Source organism: Eurosta solidaginis, chromosome 2 (genome assembly GCF_040869045.1).
Source record: "Eurosta solidaginis isolate ZX-2024a chromosome 2, ASM4086904v1, whole genome shotgun sequence".
NCBI classification, from domain to species: domain Eukaryota; kingdom Metazoa; phylum Arthropoda; class Insecta; order Diptera; family Tephritidae; genus Eurosta; species Eurosta solidaginis.
In genome coordinates this window covers 177,782,439-177,794,324 of record NC_090320.1, presented here as the reverse complement: position 1 = coordinate 177,794,324, position 11,886 = coordinate 177,782,439, and positions in this window count along the sequence as shown.

Genomic DNA, 11,886 nt, shown 5'->3' with positions numbered 1-11,886 from the left:
TTGGGTATGGCATGGAAAATCTTTGATATTCTGGCACATAGTCAAACCACTTTTGACAATCTCTTTCAAGGTTTCGTCAGATAAATTAGAAGTCAGAGGTGGTTCAGTTATCTTACAGTCTTGCCACGTAATTAAGTCGGTATAACCTTTGGCATCGAAATTTAAAGCAGGCACTTTAAATGCACGAAGGTCTTGAGTATTATCTGCTCTTGCTTTCAAAATTTGATTGGTCGATTTGATGGTCCTTTGCTGGATACAGATCCGGCACGCTCCGGTAACACAGCACCATTAAGGTGCTAGATCGACCATCTCGGGAACGATTTATATGGCCACATTAAAGCTTCAGGCCATCCCTCCCTCCCCACCCCCAAGTTCCATGAGGAGCCAGAGCCTCGTCTGTTAGTGAAACAGGATTCGCCGCAGATAGGTGAGGTTGACAATTGGGTTTGGAGAAGCTGTATATTGCGCTGGCAACCTGAAGGGTTGCGCTATACAGCCCCTTGAATCTGGCATTTTAGCCGCCTCTACGACAGTCATACCTACCGCGGGTATGTTCTGACCCCCTAACCCGCTGGGGTGGATTTTGTTAATTTTATTTTTCCTTATTTAGTTAATATTATAGAAACTACTGTTTAAAATTTAATTCTAAAATTTTTGATTTTCTTAAAAAAGTTTTGCTAAAGTTAATATTTTTGACATTGCTAGTTTTCGTAAAATTTAAAATTTATTTCACTCAGTTGAGCAGAGCTCACAGAGTATAATAACTTTGATTGGATAACGGTTGGTTGTACAGGTATAAAGGAATCGAGATAGATATAGACTTCCATATATCAAAATCATCAGTATCGGATTGATTGTGCCATGTCCGTCCGTCCGTCCGTTAACACGATAACTTGAGTAAATTTTGAGGTATCTTGATGAAATTTGGTATGTAGGTTCCTGGGCACTCATCTCAGATCGCTATTTAAAATGAACGATATCGGACTATAACCACGCCCACTTTTTCGATATCGAAAATTTCGAAAAACCGAAAAAGTGCGATAATTCATTACCAAAGGCGGATAAAGCGATTAAACTTGGTAGGCAGAATAGAAAATTAGTAAAATTTCGGACAACGGGGGTGGCACCGCCCACTTTCAAAAGAAGGTAATTTAAAAGTTCTGCAAGCTGTAATTTGGCAGTTGTTGAAGATATCATGATGAAATTTGGTAGTAAAGTTACTCCTATTACTATATGTATGCTTAATAAAAATTAGCGAAATCGGAGAAAGACCGCGCCCACTTTTAATAAAAAAAAATTTTTTAAGTCGAATCGTAACAAAAAATTTAATATCTTTACAGTATATAAGTAAATTATGTCAACATTCAACTCAAGTAATGATATGGTGCAACAAAATACAAAAATAAAAGAAAGTTTCAAAATGGGCGTGGCTCCGCCCTTTTTCATTTAATTTGTCTACGATACTTTTTCTGTGAAAAAGGGTGAAATCGGTTGAAGCAACGCCCAGTTTTTATACACATTAGACTTTACTAAACTAAGTTCACGTACTATCTGAGCTCACATTGTATTGGTATAAAAAATGGCCGAAATCCGAATATGACGGCGCCCACTTTTTCGATATCGACAATTACGAAAAATGAAAAAAATTCCATAATTCTATACCAAATACGAAAAAAGGGATGAAACATGGTAATTGGATTGGTTTATTGACGCAAAATATAACTTTAGAAAAAAACTTTGTAAAGTAGAAGAAAATGAAAAATGTCTGCAGGGCGAAATCAAAAGCCCTTGGAATCTTGGCAGGAATACCGTTCGCGGTATTACATATATAAATAAATTAGCGGTACCCGACAGATTATGTTCTGGGTAACACTGGTCCATATTTTGGTCGATATCTCGAAAACGCCTTCACATATACAACTACCACCACTCCCTTTTAAAACCCTCATTAACACCTTTAATTTGATACCCATATTATACAAACACATTGTAGAGTAACCCCTGGTCGACCTTTAAGGCGATATCTCGAAAACGCGTCCACCTATAGAACTAAGGCCCACTCCCTTTTAAAATACTAATTATCACCTTTCGTTTGATACCCATATTGTACAAAAGCATTCTAGAGTCAACCCTGGTCCACCTTTATAACGATATCTCGAAAAGGCGTCCACCTATAGAACTAAGGCCCACTCCCTTTTAAAATACTCATTAACACCTTTCATTTGATACCGATATCGTTCAAACAAATTCTAGAGTCAGCCCTGGTCCACCTTTATGGCGATATCCCTAAATGGCGTCCACCTATAGAACTATGGCCCACTCCCTCTTAAAATATTCTTTAATACCTTCCATTTGATACACATGTCATACAAACACATTCCAGGGTTACCCGAGGTTCATTTTCCTACATGGTGATTTTCCCTTATTTTGTCTCCATACCTCTCAGCTGAGTGTGTAATATTCGGTTACACCCGAACTTAGCCTTCCTTATTTGTTTGTATACTCAGTTGAGCAGAGCTCACAGAGTATATTAACTTTGATTGGATAACGGTTGGTTGTACAGGTATAGAGGAATCGAGATAGATATAGACTTCCATATATCAAAATCATCAGTATCGAAAAAAAATTTGATTGAGCCATGTCCGTCCGTCCGTCCGTTAACACGATAACTTGAGTAAATTTTGCGGTATCTTGATGATGGTATGATGATTTGGTATGTAGGTTCCTGGGCACTCATCTCAGATCGCTATTTAAAATGAACGATATCGGACTATAACCACGCCCACTTTTTCGATATCGAAAATTTCGAAAAATCGAAAAAGTGTATCGCACTTTCATTACCAAAGACGGATAAAGCGATGAAACATGGTAGGTGAGTTAGCCTTATGACGCAGAATAGAAAATTTGTAAAATTTTGAACAATGGGCGTGGCACCGCCCACTTTTAAAAGAAGGTAATTTGGAAGTTCTGCAAGATGTAATTTGGCAGTCGTTGAAGATGTCATGATGAAATTTGGCAGGCGCGTTACTCCTATTACTATATGTATGCTTAATAAAAACTAGCAAAATCGGAGACCGACCACGCCCACTTAAAAAAAAATTTTAAAGTAAAATAAAAAAAAAAAGTTAATGAATTTACAGTATATAAGTAAATTATGTGAACATTCAACTCCTTCTGGGTAACACTGGTCCATATTTTGGTCGATATCTTGAAAACGCCTTCACATATACAACTACCACCACTCCCTTTTAAAACCCTCATTAACACCTTTAATTTGATACCCATATTATACAAACACATTGTAAAGTAACCCCTGGTCGACCTTTAAGGCGATATCTCGAAAACGCGTCCACCTATAGAACTAAAGCCCACTCCCTTTTAAAATACTAATTATCACCTTTCGTTTGATACCCATATTGTACAAACGCATTCTAGAGTCAACCCTGGTCCACATTTATAACGATATCTCGAAAAGGTGTCCACCTATAGAACTAAGGCCCACTCCCTTTTAAAATACTCATTAACACCTTTCATTTGATACCGATATCGTTCAAACAAATTCTAGAGTCAGCCCTGGTCCACCTTTATGGCGATATCCCTAAATGGCGTCCACCTATAGAACTATGGACCACTCCCTCTTAAAATATTCTTTAATACCTGCCATTTGATACACATGTCATACAAACACATTCCAGGGTTACCCGAGGTTCATTTTCCTACATGGTGATTTGCCCTTATTTTGTCTCCATACCTCTCAGCTGAGTATGTAATATTCGGTTACACCCGAACTTAGCATTCCTTACTTGTTTTTTATACTCAGTTGAGCAGAGCTCACAGAGTATATTAACTTTGATTGGATAACGGTTGGTTGTACAGGTATAAAGGAATCGAGATAGATATAGACTTCCATATATCAAAATCATCAGCATCGAAAAAAAATTAGATTGAGCCATGTCCGTCCGTCCGTCCGTCCGTTAACACGATAACTTGAGTAAATTTTGAGGTATCTTGATGATGGTATGATGATTTGGTAAGTAGGTTCCTGGGCACTCATCTCAGATCGCTATTTAAAATGAACGATATCGGACTATAACCACGCCCACTTTTTCGATATAGAAAATTTCGAAAAATCGAAAAAGTGTATCGCACTTTCATTACCAAAGACGGGTAAAGCGATGAAACATGGTAGGTGAGTTAACCTTATGACGCAGAATAGAAAATTAGTAAAATTTTGAACAATGGGCGTGGCACCGCCCACTTTTAAAAGAAGGTAATTTGGAAGTTCTGCAAGCTGTAATTTGGCAGTCGTTGAAGATGTCATGATGAAATTTGGCAGGCACGTTACTGCTATTACTATATGTATGCTTAATAAAAATTAGCAAAATCGGAGACCGACCACGCCCACTTAAAAAAAAAATTTTAAAGTAAAATAAAAAAAAACAGCCTGCGGTCTGTATTTCCTTTTGTCGATGGTCGGCAATTCCTTTTTGTACATAATAGCATTATTTCACTGCATCAGAGGCATCTAAGAGGAAATGGCAAGGTATTGGCCAACGGAAAGGAATGGCTGGAGTATCATATTGTCCACAACTAAGGAATTTGGAAAAAATCGTTGAAGTCAATGAGATAACTGACAATTTGAAACAATATCATGAAGATACGTATGAGTATTTGGGAAACTAATAGTGTGAAAAATCGGGATTGATCGCATACGGTCCCAAAACCAAACATTTATGTAGACAAAGCGTCTAGACCAAGGATCAATGGGCAGAAAGAGGTCAATGACGATGCTTAAAAAAATCAGAACGTATACATTTACCTGATAGCAAAAAAAAGTTGCTTATAAGTAAAGTCGTCGGTTCAACCAGTAAGGAGTTCTGAAAACATGAAGAACATGAAATACTTCCAGCCTTATGATTAAACCCGACAGAAGTTGTTCCGACTTTCTTAATCCATCCACCTGCCCTTTCCATCCGTATCGGACTCACCCTCTCTTTCATCTTTTTTCTCTCCCCTCTGCTTCTTTCAGGTTTAACCTTAATATAACCACTCAATTTCCCTATCCCTTTCATCCTACTACGAATGTAGTCTCTATTCTCTTCTCTCTTGTTTCTCTTACTTTTATTTAAGCCTCACTCTAACTATTACGCTTAATCTTATCCAAAGTGAATTGTAACGGACTATTATGTCAAATACGCTTCCCAAGGTAGCCGGTTCTATGTACCGGGATTTTGCCCGACCAAGGGCTGTCATTTCAGTGTAACTGCATTTAATTTGTTGCGTCCCTGGTCACACCTATTGGATGGGGCGAAGCACTGCTACAACAACAACAACATTATGTCAAACAAATAAAATAACCCTATGTGGTGTATGTTGCATTTTATCACTTTTTTATACTCAGCTGAGCAGAGCTCACAGCATAATGGTAATCCGTAACGGTATAAATTAATCGAGATAGATATAGACTTCTATATATCTGGGCGAAAAAAGAAATTTATTTAGCCATGTCCGTCCGTCCGTAAACACGATAACTTGAGTAAATTTTGAAGTATCTTGATGAAATTTGGTACGTAGGTTCCTGGGCACTTATCTCAGATCGCTATTTAAAATGAACGAAATCGGACTATAACCACGCCAACTTTTTCGATATCGAAAATTTCGAAAAACCCAAAAAGTGCGATAATTCATTACCAAATACGGATAAAGCGATGAAACTTGGTAGGTGGGTTGACCTTATGACGTAGAATATAAAATTAGTAAAATTTTGGACAATGGGCGAGGCACCGCCCACTTTTGAAAATAGGTAATTTGAAAGTTTTGCAAGCCATAATTTGGCAGTCGTTGAAGATATCATCATGAAATTTGGCAAGAGCGTTACTCCTATTCCTATATGTGTGCTAAAAAAAAATTAGCAAAATCGGATGACGGACACGCTCACTTAAAAAAAAAATTGTTTAGTCAAATTATAACAAAAAATTTAATATCTTTACAGTATATAAGTAAATTATGTGAACATTCAACTCCAGTAATGATATGGTGCAACAAAATACAAAAATAAAAGAAAATTTCAAATCGGATGTCGCTCCGCCCTTTTTCATTTAATTTGTCTAGGATACTTTAATGCAATAATGCTAACAAAAAGTTACCAATCCTTGTGAAATTTAGTAGGAGCTTAGATTCTAGGACGATAACTGTTTTCTGTGAAAAAGGGCGAAATCGGTTAAAGCCACGCCCAGTTTTTATACATAGTCGACCGTCTGTCCTTCCGCTTGGCCGTTAACACGATAACTTGAACAAAAATCGATATATCTTTACTAAACTTAGTTCACGTAATTATCTGAACTCACTTTGTATTCGATTTCCAAAATGCGAAAAAGGGATGAAACATGGTAATTGAATTGGTTTATTAACGCAAAATATAACTTTAGAAAAAAACTTTGTAAAATGGGTGTGACACCTACCATATTAAGGAGAAGAAAATGAAAAAGTTCTGCAGGGCGGAATCAAAAGCCCTTGGAATCTTGGCAGGAATACCGTTCGTGGTATTATATATATAAATAAATTAGCCGTACCCGACAGATGATGGTCTGGGTCACCCTGGTCCACATTTTGGTCGATATCTCGAAAACGCATTCACATATATAACTACCACCACTCCCTTTTAAAACCCTCATTAATACCTTTAATTTGATACCCATATCGTACAAACACATTATAGAGTCACCCCTGGTCCACCTTTATGGCGATATCCCGAAAAGGCGTCCACCTATAGAACTAAGGCCCACTCCCTTTTAAAACACTCATTATCAGCTTTCGTTTGATACCCATATTGTACAAACGCATTCTAGAGTCACCCCTGGTCCACCTTTATGGCGATATCTCGAAAAGGCGTCCACCTATAGAACTAAGTCCCACTCCCCTTTAAAATACTCAATAACACCTTTCCTTGATACCCATATCGTACAAACGCATTCTAGAGTCACCCCTGGTCCACCTTTATGGCGATATCTCGAAAAGGCGTCCACCTATAAAACTAAGGCCCACTCGCTTTTAAAATACTCATTAACACCTTTCATTTGCTACCCATATCGTACAAACAATTTCTATAGTCAGCCCTGGTCCACCTTTATGGCGATATCCCTAAATGGCGCCCACATATACAACTATGGCCCACTCCCTCTTAAAATACTCTTTAATACCTTCCATTTGATACACATGTCATACAAACACATTCCAGGGTTACCCTAGGTTTATTTTCCTACATGGTGATTTTCCCTTATTTTGTCTCCATAGCTCTCAACTGAGTATGTAATGTTCGGTTACACCCGAACTTATCCTACCTTACTTGTTTTTTTTTTTTTTTGATGTATTGTTTAAAATTAAATTTTATGTTATTATTATTTTTTCTACGCCACATTGGGCTTCAATCCTTTTTCCCTATTTTTAGGTTTAGTTTGTTATTAAAAAAAAATACCTAAGCAAAAAGAAGTTTTTGCTCATAGTTTAGCGTCCCTGAGGCCGCTCAATTGATTCTAACGATTAAAAAATACTTGCTGCCAGTCAGAATGTTGCTGGTCACCAATGTTCATATTTTACGCTGCCAGTCTTAATACTGATCTATTGTCATTGTAGATATTCCACTTGATTTATGCCCGCTCGCCAGTTCTTTTGCTGCTAAATTGCTCGATTTATTCCACCCTTTTATGCGTTGTAGAAGATGTAAATATCGCCTGTCAAAATTGCTCGTATGTTGATTGTTTGAAGTTAATGCATTCTGTTCGGTGGTTGAACATAATTACTGTGGTGTGTGTTTACGTTTGCGATTGAGTTTGCATTTTGGTATACATATGCGTTATTTATCCTTTGGTCCTTCCAAAGTATTCGTTTTGCCAATTTGGAAGGATTTCTTTCATGTCCTGCTTTTTCCAACTGGCAGTATCTCTACCAATAAAATCGTTTTAACGTTGCTTGATCAGCACCTTTTTGCCTTAAAGGTTGAACTGGAGGGATCTTCCTCCAGCTAGATCTTTAGCAGTTTTACCAGTTCCTGATCTAGTCTGGCAGGATTGCCATGTAATATCTTTTAAGTGAAAGAAAGTATTATGTGTACGCTGATGATCAGCGTTAAAAAGCAATTATCCTTTATTGACGAAATTCATTTCTATTTACACAAAAATTCTTAACCTATACATACATACTTACATTAATATTTACATACTAGAGGTGCATGACTTAATAATGAGAAATGGTTTGTCAGCAAATTATTATATTGACCTACATATTGTCAATATGATCCGCGATTGAGCAGTTTGGTATGACGCATCAATATATTGGGCGATTTGGCAAATGTGAATGAACTCATGGTGGTTATCTGGGTCAATTAAATATGAACGTTTATTTGTAAGTATATTTGTAACTTTAAGCGTGTTTGAAGTGAGGTGAATTCGACGCAATACTACAGTAGTTATATGCGCTTATAAATATATTATTATAGCTGTTAACATTTCAATAGTCCGGCGTTACCCGACGTTATCCCGCCTTCTCATTTTCCTTATTACCACTCTGAACTTGTCATAGTCGGGTGTTGGAATATACTTATATTCTGTCCTCAGTGATTCGAATATCGTGTTGCTCATCTCCCTTACTATCTAGCAATGAGGGGACGTTAAGCACAAGTTCACTACATTCAACCTTCTAGGCCATCCCACCTCCACCTCCTAAATTGATGAGGAACTTGGGGTAGCCAGAGCCTCGGCTGCTAAACAAAAGGATTCGCCACGGGTAGGTGAGGTTGATATTTGGGTAGGAGAAGCTATGAATTGCGCTGGTATCCCCTTGAAAAGGCTGCGATAAACAAGCCCTTGAGTCATCTGGATATTTAAGTCGCCTCTTACGATAGGCAGTTCTGATACTATTTTCTGGCATTACTGCTATCAGTCAGCTTTTAAAGTATGGATCTCTCTTCCCTCCTCGCATCACGATACGCCTTATAATCCTAAATAAAGGTGTTAACTTATTATGTCAGACAAAAAAGATTTCCTTACTCTCCTCTCATATACATTCTCCTTGTTTTAGTGAAATAACGAAATACAATTGACACTCGCTGTCTGGGCGTTGTTTAGAAATTGTATAGTGATTTGAATGTCCGATTCAACAATGAAGTAAGTATACTTACTCCCTTGTTCATAAAAAATGCAAAAGGTTTATAAAGCTCTTTAAAATGACGTTTTCATAAAAATTTTCAAATCAGAGCTTTTTAAACCTATTTTATTTTTTTATGAATAAGGGGGTTAGTGTATAAGAAATCCAAAACGTGTTTGCTCAAGATATCATTGAAAATACTTTTTTGAACCACTGTATAGAGCACAAATACCGAAATATTATCAATCTGCTCAAAAGAGATTCGGTTGTTGGTAATTAATAGAGTTGTGCTTTTTCGTTCATTTCAGAGATTCGGTTCTTTCGTTCTTTTTCTGATGAACGAACAAGTTGTTCTTTTTGTTCATCTGTTCCCTTTTTTTCAAGCAAATTTGTTCACTTCTGCTCACACCCACGAAAAAAGTCAACAAGTATAGATGGGTGTGTGTATGCAGCAATGCTTTGTGTATGTATATTTTTAGTGTAAGTGGCATCATCGACATTCGTGCTCACTGTGAATTTCTACTATGTATGTATGAACTTACAATGTTCGCGAACGAGAAGAGAGAAAGAATAACATTAGATAAAACGAACAAATAGAACCGAAATCGAAGATATAGTTCACTTGTTCAGTTGAGAGACCCGGTCAATTGAACAAGTTCAGAACGAAACGACCCAGCTCTATTGGTAATATGCTAGGACAGGGGTTGACCACTCATATACGTCCAAAAATATCGAAAGAGGTGGCAGAAGACGCGTTTTGACCTCAGTATCAATAATCTGAAGGCTGAAAGATAATATTTTGCTTGTATCAAAATCCATTAAAAAACCTCCGGACCGATCCAAAGTGGGTGGTTTTTTGCAAATATCTCTTGACTGGAGCAAAATATTTTTTTTGCCTTCGGGCTAATAATACTGAGATCAAAACGCGTCTTTTAACACCTCTCCCGATATTTTTGGACGAGTATTAGCAGTCGAATCCTATTCTAGACTTTTACCAAATTCAAGAACGTCACATGTAAGCCCAGAAGACCTGTGGCTATTATTGTGCAGTCATCGGCGTAGGATGTCATGGTGACCCCTTCGGCACCAGGAAGGCAGCTTTAATATAAAGAAGTTAAACAACTTTGATATATCATGCTCTCGTATTGAATAACCAAGACGTGTTTAGCAGTTCTGAATAATTGCCTCTTTGGTTGATCAATAACAATATTAATATATCTGGTCATATATGACAATCTTGTTTTTATAAGATTTTTTGCTTATATCTTTTGACAGTAATAAGAATTCAAACTTTCGGATTCTAAAAACGAAGGTCGAGACGCGTCATCTGATACCACCTGGCTCCAGTCAAGAGATATTTGCAATATTTGGATCGGTCAGTAGGTTTTTTTTTTCTTTTGAATAGTTTTTGATACAAGCTAAATACTATATTTTCTAGGAAAAGTATACATGAATGCTTTGATCTTTTCAAAGTTAAAGTAAATCAAATTTGCTCCACTTTAATTCCTCGAGTGAAAAGGAAATGTTACAAAATAAAAAATTAAGGAATACATTTTTTAAAAGGTATAAATTATGGAAAATGCGTCTTCATAAGGATAAATATTTATTATATTCAAATAAGTTTAAATCTTTGAGTAAGAAACTTCATAGAGTATGTTGCTAAATTTGAACGGGATATTAAGTTAAACCCTAAATCTTTTTGGCGTTACGTTAAGGGTAAAAAGTCGTGTGCAAGCATCCCATCTCAAGTTTTTATAATGGAAACTCTGGCGAAGCTGTCAACCTCTTTGCTGATTTTTTCGGGGCGAATTTTGAAACTAAGACGATTCTCACCGAAGAACTAGATACGGAAAATGACACCCCTATTAATTTTGGTTAATTGTCCCTGACTCTTGGAGATGTCATTCGTGGCATTTTGGCGATCAAGTCATCAGTGCAAACGGATGTAGGTGGGTTCTGTTTTTTATACTCAGCTGAGCAGAGCTCACAGAGTATATTAACTTTGTTCGCATAACGGCAATCCGTAACGGCATAAACTAATCGAGATGGATATAGACTTCTATATATCAAAATGATCTGGGCGAAAAAAGAAATTAATTTAGCCATGTCCGTCCGTCTGTAAACACGATAACTGGAGTAAATTTTGAGGTATCTTGATAAAATTTAGAATGTAGGTTCCTGGGCACGCATCTCAGACCGCTATTTAAAATGAATGAAATCGGGCCATAACCACGCCCACTTTTTCGATATCGAAAATTTCGAAAAACCGAAAAAGTGCGATAATTCATTATCAAAGACGGCTAAAGCGATGAAACTTGGTAGGTGGATTGACCTTATGACGCTGAATAGAAAACTAGTAAAATTTTGGACAATGGGCGTGGCACCCACCGCCCACTTTTAAAAGAAGATAATTTCAAAGTTTTGCAAGCTGTATTTGGCAGTTTTGAAGATATCACGCTGAAATTTGGCTTGAACGTTACTCCTATTACTATATGTGTGCTAAGTAAAAATTAGCAAAATCGCATGACGAATACGCCACTTTTTAAAAAAAAAAATTTTTAAGTCAAATTTTAACAAAAAATTTAATATCTTTACAGTATATAAGTAAATTTTGTCAACATTCAACTCCAGTAGTTATATGGTGCAACAAAATACAAAAATAAAAGAAAATTTTAAAATGGGCGTGGCTCCGCCCTTTTTCATTTAATTTGTCTAGAATACTTTTAATGCCATAAGTCGAACCAA